At 44.6% G+C, this 15,971-nt stretch overlaps 1 protein-coding gene across 4 annotated transcripts in view; it reads left to right on the top strand.

Annotated features, from left to right (window-relative positions):
- The window catches only part of CCSER1 (coiled-coil serine rich protein 1), a 556,842-nt gene that overhangs the window by 416,692 nt on the left and 124,179 nt on the right, over positions 1-15,971 (top strand). The gene's annotated exons all lie outside the window — the stretch shown is intronic.

Genomic DNA, 15,971 nt, shown 5'->3' on the forward strand with positions numbered 1-15,971 from the left:
TCTGGTCAATACTCAGATTATAGGTTTTGCTGCAGATGTTGGGGGGAAATTGATATGACAGTCACAATAGTAATTGCTAGCTGGCCAGGGTGACTTATCTTTAAGAGCATGGCTTTACCTATCTAGATGAAGAATGAAGTCTTGTCCATAGTCAGCAATGATGACAGCTTCCAACAGCTTCTTGTGCCAGTTGACACACACAGAAGGCTCCAGGGAGACCTAATAGTAGCCTGCCAGTACCTGCAGGGGCTACAAGAAGGCTGCAGAGAGACTGTTTGCAAAGGCCTGCAGGGACAGGACAAGCAACAATGGCTTCAAACTAGAGCAGAGCAGATTTAGATTGGATGTAGGGAACAAGTTCTGCACCATGAGGCTGGTGGAACACTGGAACAGGTTGCCAAGGGAGGTGGTTGGGGCCCCATCCCTGGATGTATTCAAGGTGAGGCTGCACTTCGGAGGTCCTTTCCAACCCAGACCATTCTGTGATTGCATGATTCTAACCGTGTACAAGTACATAAAGGGTGACTTTCATGAGGAGCTTCATTTGTACCAAGAGTCCCATAGTAAAGGCAAGGGGTACTGGGTACAAGTTGCTACAGGGGGCATTCAGGCTGGATAACAGAAAAAACAATTCACCATTTGAATTAAGACATTGCACTAAGCTCCCAAGGGAGGTGGTGGATTCAAGGCTCAGCTTGACATGGTGCTGGGCAAACTCATTTAAACTGTATTCTTAACCTGAAAGGTTGGACTAGGTGATCACAGACACAGAATGTTAGGGGCTGGAAGGGACCTCAAAAACTCATCCAGTCCAATCCCCCTGCAGGTCACACAGGAACACATCCAGGTGGGGTTGGAATATCTCCAGAGAGGGAGACTCCACAACCCCCCTGGGCAGCCTGTGCCAGGGCTCTGTCACCCTCACAAGGAAAAAATTCTTCCTCCTATTTCCATGGAACTTCCTCTGCCTCAGCCTCCACCACTGCCCCTTGTGCTGGCATTGGGCATCCCCCAGCAGAGCCTGGCTCCAGCCTCTGGGCACTCACCCTGCACAGCTTGATCAACAGCAATGAGGTCACCCTCAGGCTCCTCCTCTCCAAGCTCCAGAGCCCTCAGCTCCCTCAGGCTCTCCTCCTAAGGAAGATGTTCCACTCCCTTCAGCATTTTTGTGGCTCTGCTCTGGACTCTGTCAAGCAGTTCCCTGAGGTCCTTCTTGAACTGAGGGGCCCAGAACTGGACACAATATTCCATATGCAACCTCACTAGGGCAGAGGGATAGGAGTACCTTTTTCAGCCTACTAACCACAGCCCTTCTAATCCACCCCAGCATGCCGTTGGCCTTTTTGGCCATGAGAGCACATTGCTGGCTCATAGTCAACCTCCCATCCACCAGGACCCCCAGGTCCTTTTCCCCTTCCCTGCTCTCCAGCAGCTCAGTCCCCAGCCTATCCTGGTCCATGAGGTTGTTCTTTCCCAGATGCAAGACTCTTCCCTTGCCCTTGTCAAATTTTATTCCATTTCCCCCCGCCCAGCTCTCAGCCTGTGCAGGTCTGGCTGAATGGCAGCACAGCCCTCCTGTGTCAGCCACTCCTCCCAGTTTGGTGCCATCAGCAACCTTGCTGACAGTGCTCTCTGTGCCCTCATCCAGGTCATTGATGAATATATTGAACATTACTGGTCCCAGTACTGACCTCTGAGGGTCTCCACTAGATACAGGCCTCCAACTAGACTCTGTAAATTGACCACAACTCTCTGACTTCTTCCCTTCAACCAGTTCACAACCACCTCACTCCCCTATCATCCATGATGCTTGATGTCCTTTCTAACCTGGTATTCTATGAATCTACTAGCTCTCTTTTCCTTTGTTCTCAGAAGCTCTGTGCACACATTTCCCAAGGAACAGGGCTCTGCCATCAAGGCTGAGTAGATCCACAGCACCTGGTTTACAGGAGATATTTGCATCATTTCATCCAGCAGGGTGGGGATGTGGCTGTGAAATTCTCCTCCTAAGATTTAACTACTATGAAATGGAAAGACAAAAAATAATCTGAGTCTGGGAAGTTGCCTTTCTTCCAACCTGTTCTCTGTCTGTCATTGATTCTGACTTCATGCTCTTGTTGAATAAACACTGTGTTTATAGCCCATGTTCAACACATCTTTATGTACCTTGCTGTGCCCCTTGAAAAAGTCTTGAAAAAGTCTTGAAGTCTCTGCCTCTTCATGCAGGCTTTGAAAGGAGGAAAAACAATGGAGCTACTGTGTCATCTACATTTACTGCTGTATAACTTTAAGAGTGCTGTGTGTTGATTATTCAGGTGGTGTTAGTGCTTAGCTGCTGTGTGTTACTAGACAGCCCTATAAGAAGGTATTTATTTAGCTCTCTTAGTGGAAATCAGGTGAGCAAGAAGAAACAAGAAGTCTGAAACGCACTGGGACAAAAGACTGCCTCCAGGGTTTGGGCTCCATTCTCCTTTGGTTAGTGGCACTAATGAGCTAACCTGAGTGTAATAAAGTCTTAAAACCCGGAGTGTAGAAGAGAGTTCCCCTCAAGAACCCCTCAGTGATATATTCTTTTTTGAATGACTGTTATATAGCTAAGGAGGGATTTACCAGCCAGGCAAGAAGTGGTCTTGAGTGCCTGTGGGTAATGTATCTCTGCCAAGCATTATGTTTGGAGAAGACACGCAGATATTTACACCTTCTGGACACCAGATGGTATTTCCTGAGACTGCCATTTTCTGCAGGGCTCACAGCTCAAAGTTTGGTCTGAGAACAAAATACTTCAAGAAAGATTGTAGCTGGAGGCTGTAAGACCTGAAATACAGGACCCTTTGAGACACCTCATGTCAGCTCAATACAGTTGTCCTGCTACACAGACACCTTATGAGAGTTAGCTTCCCCACCCCCCACCCCCAACTGAAAAGTAATGGTAGTTTTCCTTGCAGGGAGCACAGGTAAGATATCTGTAACTTCCGAGTGCCACTGCTGTGGTTACTGAGGGTATCATAGAATGGTCTGGGACAGAAAGAACCTTGAAAGGTCATCCAGTCCAACCTTTCTGCAGTCAGCAGGGACATCCTCAACTGGATCAGGCTGCCCAGAGCCCTGTCCAGCCTCACCTTGAATATCTCCAGGGATGGGGCCCCAACCACCTCCCTGGGCAACCTGTTCCAGTGTTCCACCACCCTCATGATGCAGAACTTGTTCCTCACATCCAATCTCAATCTGCTCTGCTCTAGTCTGAAGCCACTGCCCAATGTCCTGTCCCTGCAGGCCTTTGCAAACAGTCTCTCTCCAGCCTTCTTGTAGCCCCCTTCAGGTACTGGAGGGCTGCTATTAGGTCTCCCTGGAGCCTTCTCTTCTCCAGGCTCAATCACAGCTGCCTTTCCAAAATTATGTGAACATTCATTCTCTTCTCTTTGAGGATATTTTCCTTAATTCATTGAAACTTTCTTCATGGAGTGAGGGTTAATGCAGTATTTCAAAACTGCAAGCCACTGCCTTAGGCAAATTGATGCTTTCAGTGCTATAAATTTAGTTATTTTCTCAGCAGCTGCATACAGAAAAAGGATTAATGTTTGTCCTACTGAAATCTCCAACACCAGCCAGAAACACAGACCAAAGGCATGCAGAATTATCCACTTTTTTTTCAGCATAACTTAATATAATCAGTACTACAAGGGTAAATATTAGGTTCACTCAGGTTCCTTCCCTTGGGCAGACACAGGATCATGCACTGAATTCTGATCTATAGCTGCAAGGTTCCTTATTCCTGCTGAGTGCTTTATATCTAAGATTAAAAATTCATAAAACCTGTAGCATTGCAGGCTTCTGAAAACATGTTATCACGAGGACTGTGGAAGAAGATTGTCTTGAAGCTCCATAGGAGTTCTTCGTATCCCCAGTTAAGAGCATTTGAAGTTTTGTCCTAATGACCTGGACCCACAGTAAATGCTCCTGATTTCCCTTGGCGAGGCAGCAGTAGGCACAAGTGGCTCTGGGTGAGGACACTGGCGTCCGGAGTATCTGAAGAAATTTCTTCTAGTGAGCAGAATTATTCCCAGGGGAAAGAGGATCCACAAGTCAAAGTGCAGCGTCCTACACCTAGGTCAGGCCAATCCCAGGCACAACTATGAACTGGGTAGAGAGTGGGCTGAAAGTAACCCTGAAGAGAAGGACTTGGGGGTGTTGGTAGATGGGAAGCTCCCCATGAGCTGGCAGTGAGCTCATGCAGCCCAGAAGGCCAAACATGTCCTGGGATACATCAGGAGTGTGGCCAGAAGGGCAAGAGGTGTGATTCTCCCCCTTAGCTCTGCTCTGCTGAGACCCCACCTCCAATCCTGCCTCCAGTTCTGGTGTCCCCACTGTAAGAGGGACAGAGATCTGTTGGAACAAGTCCAGAGGAGGGTCACAGAGATGGCTCAGGGATTGGAACACCTCTGCTATGAGGATATGTTGAGGGAGCTGAGGTTGTTCAGCCTGGACAAGAGAAGACTCTGGGGGAGCATTAATACCTGAAAGGAGCCTACAGGAAGAATAGAATAGAATAGAATAGAATAGAATAGAATAGAATAGAATAGAATAGAATAGAATAGAATAGAATAGAATAGAATAGACCAGGTTGGAAGAGACCTTTAAGATCATTGTGTCCAACCTATCATCCAACACCACCCAACCAACTAAACCATGGCACCAAGCACCCTATCAAGTCTCCTCCTGAACACCTCCAGTGATGGTGACTCCACCACCTCCTCAGACAGCCCATTCCAACGGGCAATCACTCTCTCTGTGTAGAACTTCCTCCTGACCTCCAGCCTGAACCTCCCCTGGTGCAGCCTGAGACTGTGTCCTCTTGTTCTGGTGCTGGCTGCCTGGGAGAACAGACCATCCTCTGCCTGTCTGCAACCTCCCTTCAGGTAGTTGTAGAGAGTGATAAGGTCACCCCTGAGTCTCCTCTTCTCCAGGCTAAGCAACCCCAGCTCCCTCAGCCTCTCCTCACAGGGCTGTGTTCCAAACCCCTCACCAACTTTGTTGCCCTTCTCTGGACTCGTTCCAGCAAGTCAACCTCCTTCCTAAACTGAGGGCCCCAGAACTGGACACAGGACTCAAGGTGTGGCCTAACCAGTGCAGTGTACAGGGGCAGAATGACCTCCCTGCTCCTGCTGGCCACACTGTTCTTGATGCAGGCCAGGATGCCACTGACCCTCCTGGTCGCCTGGGCACACTGCAGGCTCATGTTCAGCCTACCATCAACCAGTACCCCCAGGTCCCTCTCTGCTTGGCTGCTCTCAGCCACTCTGACCCCAGCCTGTAGCACTGCATGGGGTTGTTGTGGCCAATGTGCAGAACCTGGCACTTGGATGTGTTCAATCTCATGCCCTTGGACTCTGCCCATCTGCCCAGCCTGTCGAGGTCCCTCTGCAGAGCCTCTCTACCCTCCAGCAGATCAACTCCTGCCTGAAGCTTGGTGTCATCTGCAAATTTAGTGATGATGGACTCAATGCCCTCATCCAGATCATCAATAAAGATGTTAAAGAGGATGGGGCCACAGAGGGACGTTTTACAAGAGTGTCCGTCAGTAGGACAAGGGGAAATGGATTAAAATTGAAGGAGAATAGCTTGGATCTTTGGAAGAAATTCTTCACTAGGAGGGTGGCAAGACTCTGGAATGGATTGTCCAAAAGCCTTGAGTAAGCTGGGCTGGTTGAGAGTTGTCCTTGCACATAGCAAGGAGGTTGGATTGGATGATCTCTAAGGTCTCTTCCAGCCTAAGCTGTTCTGATTCTATGGTTTGGAGTGAGATTCAGTTCAAATCAATGGAACAGTGCCCATTCACTACAGTGACTGACATGTGCCTTCAGGTTGTGGATGGCACAGATGATATCAGAGGCATTGTTTACTTTAGAAGTGAAAATATATCTCTCCACTGACTGTTTTAAGCCCATCAATTATTTTAGAGGTGAAAATGTAAATCTTTTTTGATTGTTCCAACCCCAAGAGCAATATTTTTGTAGTTTTGTTGCTGTAAATGAGATAAAATTAGAGTGTTTCCATAAATTTCATTACATATAATTAAAATGTAGAGCTGTTTGCAAGGCAATAATTTATTTAGTAATAAATATTCCATTTCCAGTATGTGTTAGAACAGTAGATGTTTTCTCTCTAGGATAAATTAAACATCCCAGGGGCTTGAAAATGAATTTCCTGCATCTCAGACGAGTGTTCTCACAGTAGCAGGTGGTCTCTCTTTCTGGCCAGCAATTGCATCTTTCATCCAGAAAGGCTCTTGCATGGAACCATAACATGTTTTGAAAAGAAGGTTTGGCTTTGTCAGATAAAAGTTTTCAAATCACAGGCTCACAGGCTGTTAGGGGTTGGAAGGGACCTCGGGAAATCTTCCAGCCCAACCGCCCTGCCAGAGCAGAACCACAGAATCCAGCACAGGTCACACAGGAACACATCCAGACAGGGCTGGAAAGGAGACTCCACAGCCTCTCTGGGCAGCCTGTTCCAGTGCTCTGGGACCCTCACAGTGAAGACGTTCTTCCTCATGTTGAGGTGGAACTTCCTGTGCTGCATTGCCCCTTGTCCTGTCACAGGGTGCAACTGAACAGAGCCTGTCCCCTTCCTCTTGACCCCCAGCCCTCAGGTATTTATAGACATTTATTAAATCTCCTCTCAGTCTTCTCCTCTCCAAACTAAACAGCCCCAGGGCTCTCAGCCTCTCCTCACAGGGCAGGTGTCCCGTCCCTTCAGCATCCTTGTAGCTCTGCCTTGGACTCTCTCAATGCAAACATCATTGAAACATCAAATGAACATCAAATGCAAACACCAGTTAGAAAGTTTCTGCCTTTTCTATCAAAACATGTCTAAGCATCTTTTTGTCTCTTGGATTTGATGTCTTGAAGGAAGGATGAATGCTCTAGATAAGAAGGAATAACAGTTTTGTTTTGGGTAATGCTTTCTGTGTGTTTTAACTTACACAACTATGAGGGGAAGTTCTGTGTGCTGATATGGATAAGCCTTTTAGAACTGGGGGTCTGAGTATGGATAAGCCTTTTAGAACTGGGGGTCTAAATATTAAATAAACACTAATGAAGACATTGTGGGAAAAATTCCCTTTAGGTACATGGCAGACTGTGGACACATCCAGTTCCCAGATCCATGTGTGTAAACCCTAATGGTTGTTTGGTCTTGTAAAAGCCAGCTCTCCTTTGTGATGAAAAGATTATTTTGCTTCACAGGATCTGGAACAGGTTTTTAAGGCCAGGCTGGATGTGGCTCTGAGCAGCCTGATCTAATGTGAGGTGTCCCTGCCCATGGCAGGGGAGTTGGAACTGGATGATCCTTGAGGTCCCTTCCAACCCTGACAAATGTGTGATTCCATAATCTGGCTTTGTAGTTAATTCCTAGCAGGTTTTGATCTTGGTAAGAGCAGAAAATATGGAAAGTTAATGTCCAAATAATTGTAGGTTTTGACAGGCTTAAGATTGTCAAGGAGGCTATATGAACAGTGAGTAGAGAGGTGTCCTCAGGTACTGAAGTAAGTATTTGGAAAAGCATGGGGAAAAGCTTTTCCGTTGATACTGAGTGAGTCAATGAAGTTCCTAGACAGCAGATAATAAAGTTCATCACTATCAGCAGCATGGTTGCTCTTTGTTAGGAACTGGGAATGACAAGGCCCCCCTTTCACTTCCAGCCAGTTCTTTACTCTTGTAGTATTTACTCTCAGAAGTATTGTAAAATCCCAACTGTTGTTTAGTTGAGTCACCTTATCTGTAATGATGTTGTGTTTCTCTGCTGTCTGATTCTCTCTGTTGCTTCTTGCATGATATCAACATTTGCCTTTGCTATGTTTGTGCTTACCCCCTCCTCCCCTTGTGACTGGATCCTTCCAGAACAGAGCCAAGTTTCACGATTATGTAAAAGGGAAGAGCATATAAATGCTCCTGACTGTACAGAGCCAATCTGTTAACAGGGTGCATCAGTAGCCAGTTTATCTCAATTAATCAGTGAACGGAAGCAAAACTGAGGGAAAACGAAGCAGGTAGCTAAAAATTAACACAAGGACAATTGGATCTGAGAAAGAGAGTTTGTCAGGCCAATGAAGTTTCAAGTTTTCACAGGTGACATCAAGCAATACTATTGCTGAAGTTTTTGCCTATCACTAAATCCCCTAGAGTCTGACATCTTCCACAGGCTGCATCAGGTTTAAAATGCCTACGGAACTGCACTGGCTGGACATCTGCAGGGTATGGTTATAGAATAGAATAGAATAGAATAGAATAGAATAGAATAGAATAGAATAGAATAGAATAGAATAGGTTGGAATATTATGTATCTTACACCAATAGATGCAACAAAAGCGTGAAGACAAGACAAACAGGGAAAACCCTAGTAACAGCCAGCGGTAAAAATAGTGAATTTAGCATGCCAGTGTGGAAGAATTGTGAAGTTTCACACACAAGTTACCAATTCTTTAGCAGTGTGAGAGAAAAATTTTAAAGCTACTAAACATTGCTTTCATGATGTCATTGCAGCTGCAATGTAAGAGGAAGTTAAGATAGTATTTGAGAGGGAAAATAGAAATGTCACTGTTTCTGAGTGATTGTTTGGGTTTCTGTAGGTCAGCTAGACCAGTTTCGTTTCCTTTGGATCCAAACTAAGTTGTTCCAGCATTTGCAAGCTCCATAAACCAGCACCTTTCTGCTGATGGTTCTGCAGGTGCTGCTCTGCTCACTGAACAGCACAAAGAGGAGGGATTTTGCGCAAAGAAAAGAGTTTGTTGAACCTGATCCCTTGACTGCTTGTTGTCATACCAGTACTGGTTAAATGTAGCTGAGAAGCAGTTTTCCTGTCCCGTGGAAATGTTGACTGTTTCAGGACAGTCTCATGCTCATCACTGGTACAAGGAAAGCAAATCATGTGCTGTGCCTTTTGGCCACTCCTAGCTGTAAGTAGCAAAGCCTTTATCAGTGACAGTAAGGATTGGCATAACCAGAACTGACCAAAAAAGTACTTGTGGTATCTCAGTATCTTCATTAATTTGTTTATGCCTTTGAGTTATTAATCCTTTAAGCCTTTTGCTTCAGTCTCCTCCTTTGAATATCTTTATCCTCTCTCCCTCTGAAGCCACAGAATGGTTGATTCCAGTGCTATTCATTTGATTTCCATAATCACTCTCAGTCATATGCGAGGATGAATGTAGATTTGTTAGCAACATTATAATTCCTTGTGTCAAGAAGAAAATGTGCAGAATTATCTGCCCATAAATTAAACCAACACTATTACTGGGTTTATTTTATAAAGCAGTGTGCACCTCTTAGACAGAGAGGTTCTAAGAGTAAATGAAATCAAAAGTGGGGAAAAAAATTGACAAACGTTATGAAGCTCCTCTTGTCTTTTATGGCGAAGTGCTGCAATCATGCTGCTCACATCATCTAGAGATCTTCAGCATGCAAATTGGAGAGGACTGATCATCATAAGTCTTAATTAATTCTGGGGTGCTGAGGCTCTTGCAAACACTAATCCTCCTCACACTGACGTGGAATGAGGAGGTGTTGTTATCTTCATTTCACAGGAAGAGGCTTGAGGTAGGGCCCTGTGTTGAGGGCATGCACTCTGTCCTGGTCTCGGACTGGGAACTGATTCTGCTTTCCCTGCTTTCAGTTTCCAGCTGTTAGTTATTCCTTGCCAACCTGTGTTGTACTCGAGGGGCCAATCACTCACAGAACCACACAGAAATAATCTGCCTGTTGAAAACAAGGATTCTGCAACTGCTTCACTACCTCAGCTGCAGAGCCAACCCCGCTCTGGAACTGCATCTCCCGCTTTGCAATCCTGTGTGGGGAATGCTAATTTCTCTTTAAAGAAGTAGCATCTGAAAAATGTTTATTATATATTAAGATCAATTCCAATTCAGTGTGTCATCAAACAGAAAACTGGTCCTGTGCAACTTGTCTGTTCTCTCTACAGTACTGAGAATCCTTTGCTTACAGGAGCAGAAAGAAAAAGCTCTTTCAAGTTTGCATCATACTATTTGATGAGAAACACAGGGTGTGAAATATTCCTTTGTACCATTGCTTTTATGATTTTCCACCTAGGTCTGGAAATATAAATGGCAAACATTTGCTAAAACAACTTAGTCACTCTTCTCCCAGAGGGAGGTCAGACACACCAAGGTATTCCATTCCTTCTCTAATATTTTTTGTGAGCTTGTTTTGTGATTTGTGGAAGTCATAACTGCTTGCCTGTTCACAGGGATGTCTTGCACGCACCCGTGAATCACTGGAAGCAGCAGTGCAAGCTCTGTGGTACAGTTAACTCAAGAGAGTAGTCCCAGAAAGGTCCAAAAAGGCAAAGCTAACTGAATTTAAGCAAGTGCATGCATCACTAGGGAACAGATTAGGTCAGATTGGCTTAACAGTATGAAAGTGCATCACTTTGTGATACATCCAAAAGGTTGCTGTTTGTCCAATTGCAGCAGGTTCATCCCTTCAGACTGTACCAGCAGGGTGAAAAACATAATCATGAGTGAAAACATAAGTGATTTGGAGTGTGGCCGATCATTGTCAGGTGCTTGTGTAGCTCTTTGTACAGGCAATGCGTCAGGAGAAAGGTAAGAAAGATGTGACTACAGAAAGGCAGCATTTTGTGTCAGTGCAACCCTCATGGCAGGAAAACAAGTAGTCAAGAAACAGGGGCTGAGGTTAAATAGAAGATCAGAAGTGTTATAGATGACTCCAGGTAAAAGTTTTTGGTAACAGATTTATTGGCACTAAAAGATCGTAAAAAGGCAATAAAAGCAAGCAAAGCAACCGGTTGGGCATGTGAGGGTACAAAACTTCACCCAAAAAGCAACCTTACAATAGTTTTCTTCATCTTATATAGTTACATCATCTACATAAGCAAACTTATGCTAAATAGAAGGCAGGCATATGATAATGAGTCTTAGAATAGGTGGTCAAATCCCTTCTCCCTACATTCAGTGTGGTAAAGGTCAAAGCATCCACTTTCACGCATGCCCAATTGTGCAGGCTTCTTATCTGAAGAAAACAAATTCCTACTTCTGAATGTTTATCTTTAAGGCAGCTCCTTCTCAGCCATGATGTCTCCAATTAGCCAGACAGTATCCTTGCAAGTCTGCAAGATAGGTTTCTTTCCCTTTACCCTCTAAACAGGCCTCACAAGATCCTGACCCTTAATCCCAGTGCACTCTAAGTCTTATAATTTTAACATGAATCACCAGTGTATTCATAACAAGAACCAAGTAAAACAAAAGATGAGAAGCAGAGAGCACCTGGACAGCTGGTTGTGGTGATTCTATAGGATACTGCAGACCAGAGAGTTGGGACTTACTTGCAGCTTTTTATTTCATGCAGCAAGAGCTGAAGTAAGTCCAGGCCCTGCAGTTTCAGTCTTGGTGGGCAGTCAGTTGTGACAAAGGTGTCCAGGTCAAGATGGGTGAGTGGATTGATGGACAGATGGATAGATAAGGTCTGATACAGCCCATGCTACTTCCCTGTAGTGAAGGCATTATGCCTCACCAAGTCACATCCAAAGCATGGCATGTGCACAATGGGACACTGCTGACCTAGAGTTGAACCAGTGACTGAAATATTAATTAAAACCAGCAGCCTTATCAGCATGGCTCACACTCTGCTTTGTACCACCACTAAAACAGTCTGAAGGCAGAGTAACACAGAAGAGATGTTTTTAGCCTGGCTTTTCTACATTTCAGAACTAAAAATGCTGCTGAGGAAATCCATCAAATGGTTCAGGAAAAAAGATACTCCAGCAGATCCACAACATACAGACCCTGTGCTCTGCTGCTTGGCAGCCCTGGCAGCCTGCTAGCACTGACTTGTCATTTTTTAAAAATTATTTTCCAAGTAAGATCAGTTTTCATAACATCAACTTAGGCTTCAGAATGGTTAAAGGAGGTTACTTCAGAGTGCTTTTGGTTAAGGCAGCAAAATTTCTTTAAATTGAATCAAGTAACATCATTCCTTGGTATACGAGCGCTGATCACAGGCTCACAGGATGTTAGGGGTTGGAAGGGACCTCTGGAGATCATAGAGTCCAAGCCCCCTGCCAGAGCAGGAGCAGAGAATCCAGCACAGGTCACACAGGAACACATCCAGACAGGGATGGAAAGGCTCCAGAGAAGGAGACTCCACAACCTCTCTGGGCAGCCTGCTCCAGGGCTCTGGGACCCTCACAGTGAAGACGTTCTTCCTCATGTTGAGGTGGAACCTCCTGCACTGCAGTTATCATCCATTGTCCCTTGTCCTATCCCAGGGCACAGGTGAGCAGAGGCTGTCCCTATCCCTTTCATCCTGACCCTCAGCCCTTAGATATTGATAGACATTGATCAGACCCCTCTCAGTCTTCTCCTGTCCAGACTAAACAGCCCTAGGGTGAAAAATTTCCCAAACCCATTCTGTCATGCTGTGGCATAAGGCTGTTGAGCAAACCAAGCATGTGGCAGCACGACCAAAATGTTTACAGCCAAGATGTTTAGTGGGATTCACCAGCGTTAAGTCAAATCAACAGAAGCCCTCTTGCTTTACCCTGCACGAGTTCAGTTTATCAGGTGGCTCTTGCCAGCTGTGGGTTGTTTGGGGTTTTTTTCCTCTCTTGTCTTCCAACAAGGGCATATTCGACATTTTGCCCTCTTCACTCAGTTTTGTCTCTCTGATATCAGCTTGCAGAACAAAATTATTGCACCAAGTATCACATGGCTAACACCAGAAAATCTCTTCTTTATAAGTATTTTACCTCAAAAAGATTCCAAGCATGTCTGTGATGTGACAATTGATGCTACTCCTGTTTTAAAATCAAAATATGTGTGCAGTATATGCTGAGAAGCTCTGCTCACACAGAGGGGAGATTCCTTTGGTGCCACTGCAAAAAGATGTTGTATGAACAGGAGCTTTACTTTGCCATACAAACTTCTTGCAGAATGATTCTTACTGCTTCCCAGTCCTTTAGGCAATGGAATTTTTAGCAATAAGAATTTGGGGGCTTGTCAGATTTTGGGTCAGTTGGTTGGTTTGGAATTTTGGGGTATTAGAATAAACCTTTATTAGAATAAACCAAACCAGGTTGGAAGAGACCTTCAAGATCATCGTGTCCAACCCATGAACCAATCCAACCCACCCAAACAGCTAACCCATGGCACCAAGCACCCCATCAAGTCTCCTCCTGAACACCTTCAATGACGGTGACTCCACCACCTCCCCGGGCAGCCCATTCCATAGCGCAATCACTCTTTCTGTATAGCACTTCTTCCTAACATCCAACCTGAACCTCCCCTGGTGCAGCCTGAGACTGTGTCCTCTTGTTCTGGTACTGGCTGCCTGGGAGAAGAGACCATCATCCGCCTGTCTACAACCTCCCTTCAGGTAGTTGTAGAGAGTGATAAGGTCACCCCTGAGTCTCCTCTTCTCCAGGCTGAGCAACCCCAGCTCCCTCAGTCTCTCCTCACAGGGCTGTGTTCCAAACCCCTCACCAACTTTGTTGCTCTTCTCTGGACTTGTTCCAGCAAGTCAACCTCCTTCCTAAACTGAGGGGCCCAGAACTGGACACAGTACTCGAGGGTATTTTTTGTTTTGGTTTGGGTTTTTTTTGCTTTGATTGTTTTTGTTTGGTTTGTTGTTGTTTTGTGCTTTTTGTTTGCTTGGGTTTTGTTTTGTTGGTTTTTGTTTGTTTTGTGTGTGTGGGTTTTGTTTGTTTTATTCTGTTTTGATATTTCATTGTTGTTTGTTGTTGGTTGTATTCTATACTGTGATTCCTTGGTTGCTTTGCAGCCTTGTCCCCAGTGGTGTTTTTAGGAGTGTCCTGCAGAGCAGATTGATCTCCACTTGTTGCACTATTTCCCAACAAAGAGGAGTGTGCTCAGTGCTCTTGAGCAATTGATGGCCATTTCTGATACTGAAGCCATCTGGCATGAAAAGTTGTATTTACAGGTATCAAGATGGTATAAAGAAAGCAGCAGTGATGCAATGTGCTTCAAAGAAGCAGCCTAAGGAAATTACTAACAATTATTTAAGCCTTAGCTCTAGCTGTGAACGTGTTTAAAAGCACTGGGTAAAAGTCTAACAAATAAAATGACTACAGAAGATCTAAAATGGTACAAATCTGTAGTCAGTTACCTAGGAGCATGACAGAGTTAGAGCCTTAGCAAAATGATGTACTTGTAAGGATAGCAGTGAGATGAGAGCTGTCATGCAAACAGTATGAGGAGTCAAGTTCAGGATGCACACTGGCGCTTTAAAATCCAATTGAAAAGTCCACATTGCCAGCTTCTTCATTCCTCATCTGGAGAAATACCCAGAGAGCATTAATGTGTCTGGGTAACTTCCTATGTTTTGGGCTTCTTAATGAGTATCAGCTGTTATTTCTATGCCACATGGGAGCATTATAAGAACAAGCCTATAAGCCAAGACAAGTTAGCAGCCATGTTCAGACGGGCAGTGTAGGTGGAAGGACCTGGTTTTAAGTTATTGGCCAACAGGATGATCACCAGGTGTGAGATAAAACTTTATTTCTGACTTGTCTTTGGTATACCCTGCAGTCCTATCTGCTTTAACTTGCTACCTTTTCTTGTCAGGGGGCTGGAAGGAGTTTGTAGTGATTGAATTGCCAACCATCCCAAGGTACCCAGGAAAATACCTCATTTTAAGGCATCAGTTCTCTTGTGTCTTTGAAACACAACAAAATATATTTCATATCATACAGTTGGGAAAAAAATAATTATTAGGCTAGAGCTTAGTTAAATTCTGAGGCTATAGATATTAGACCTCACATTTTTAAACTTCATACACTTAACAGATATAAACATGGGGTTTGATGGTCAGAGATGACTCTGTCTGCTTCCTGAGCTCTGTTTAACACTGGATTCTTGGTATATGAGCAAGGAAACTGTGTCATTTTCCTTCAGAGGTGGAAGATGCCTGCTTTCTTCACTGGATTTTAGAGCTGTGTGAAAAACACTGTGAACACATAAATGTGAGGATTGTGGATCAATGCTTTCCATTATAATTGGATAATTGAGATAATGTCAGCTGGTAATTGAGAACAGAATTTTATAAACCCAAATGACCTTGTTTTAACCAGAGCCAGTTGTTCAGAGAGGGAATATAAGATACAACTGTGCAGCAGGTGACCTGCAGAATGAATTCTGTGCTTCTCAGTCTGTATGACAAGCATAAAATTCTTCATAGCATTTTTAAAACAAGAGTCACTGCAACAGTGTCAGGGTACAGATTGGCAGGGCTGACATGTTCTCTTGCACCAGCATGGAGTTGTTGGGTGGCTTTCTCAAGGTCATAAACCACCCAGGAGTTGTGAACTTCCCTAGCTCTTTTCCTTAACTAATCAATTATTAGCATCCAACAACAACAATCTAATTTAAAGTAAAAAAATGAAGTAGAACTGCAAAGTACAGCAGCGGAGCTGTGAATTTATCAAATGGCTCATCAGTGGCAGATCCAGATCTCATGATCTGCTTTGCTACTCGGTGCTTCTCTGCAGTAATCTCTTTTTGAATTTTGTATAGAGTCACAGAATCACCCAGGCCAGAGAGGACTTCTAAGATCATCCAGTGCAGCCCTTTTGCCCACCCCGACAAGTCTGTCCCTACACCATGTCCTCAGGCACCAGGTCTAGATGACTCTTAAACATGGCCAGGGATAGTGACTCAACCTCAAGCTTCCAGATGAAGTGGTCCAATTTCCAGCCTCATTTATCTCTTTCCATCACACTTAATTGTACATGAGATCCCTGGTTTGGTTTGACCCTGCTTGCTTGTACACAGGTGGGAAATGAGCTAGGATTGAGGAAAGGGCAAGCCCCAGTCTCTTGACACAGGACCTGCACTGTCTAAATACTGATGGAACTGTATCTCCAAGACAAGTCATTTGAAGTGGGTGACAGTAAGTTCTATTAGGAGTTGAAAAACACCTTCC

This window comes from Melanerpes formicivorus, unplaced genomic scaffold, assembly GCF_026170545.1.
Source record: "Melanerpes formicivorus ecotype bairdi unplaced genomic scaffold, bMelFor1.0.p_v2 SCAF_4, whole genome shotgun sequence".
Classification (NCBI taxonomy): domain Eukaryota; kingdom Metazoa; phylum Chordata; class Aves; order Piciformes; family Picidae; genus Melanerpes; species Melanerpes formicivorus.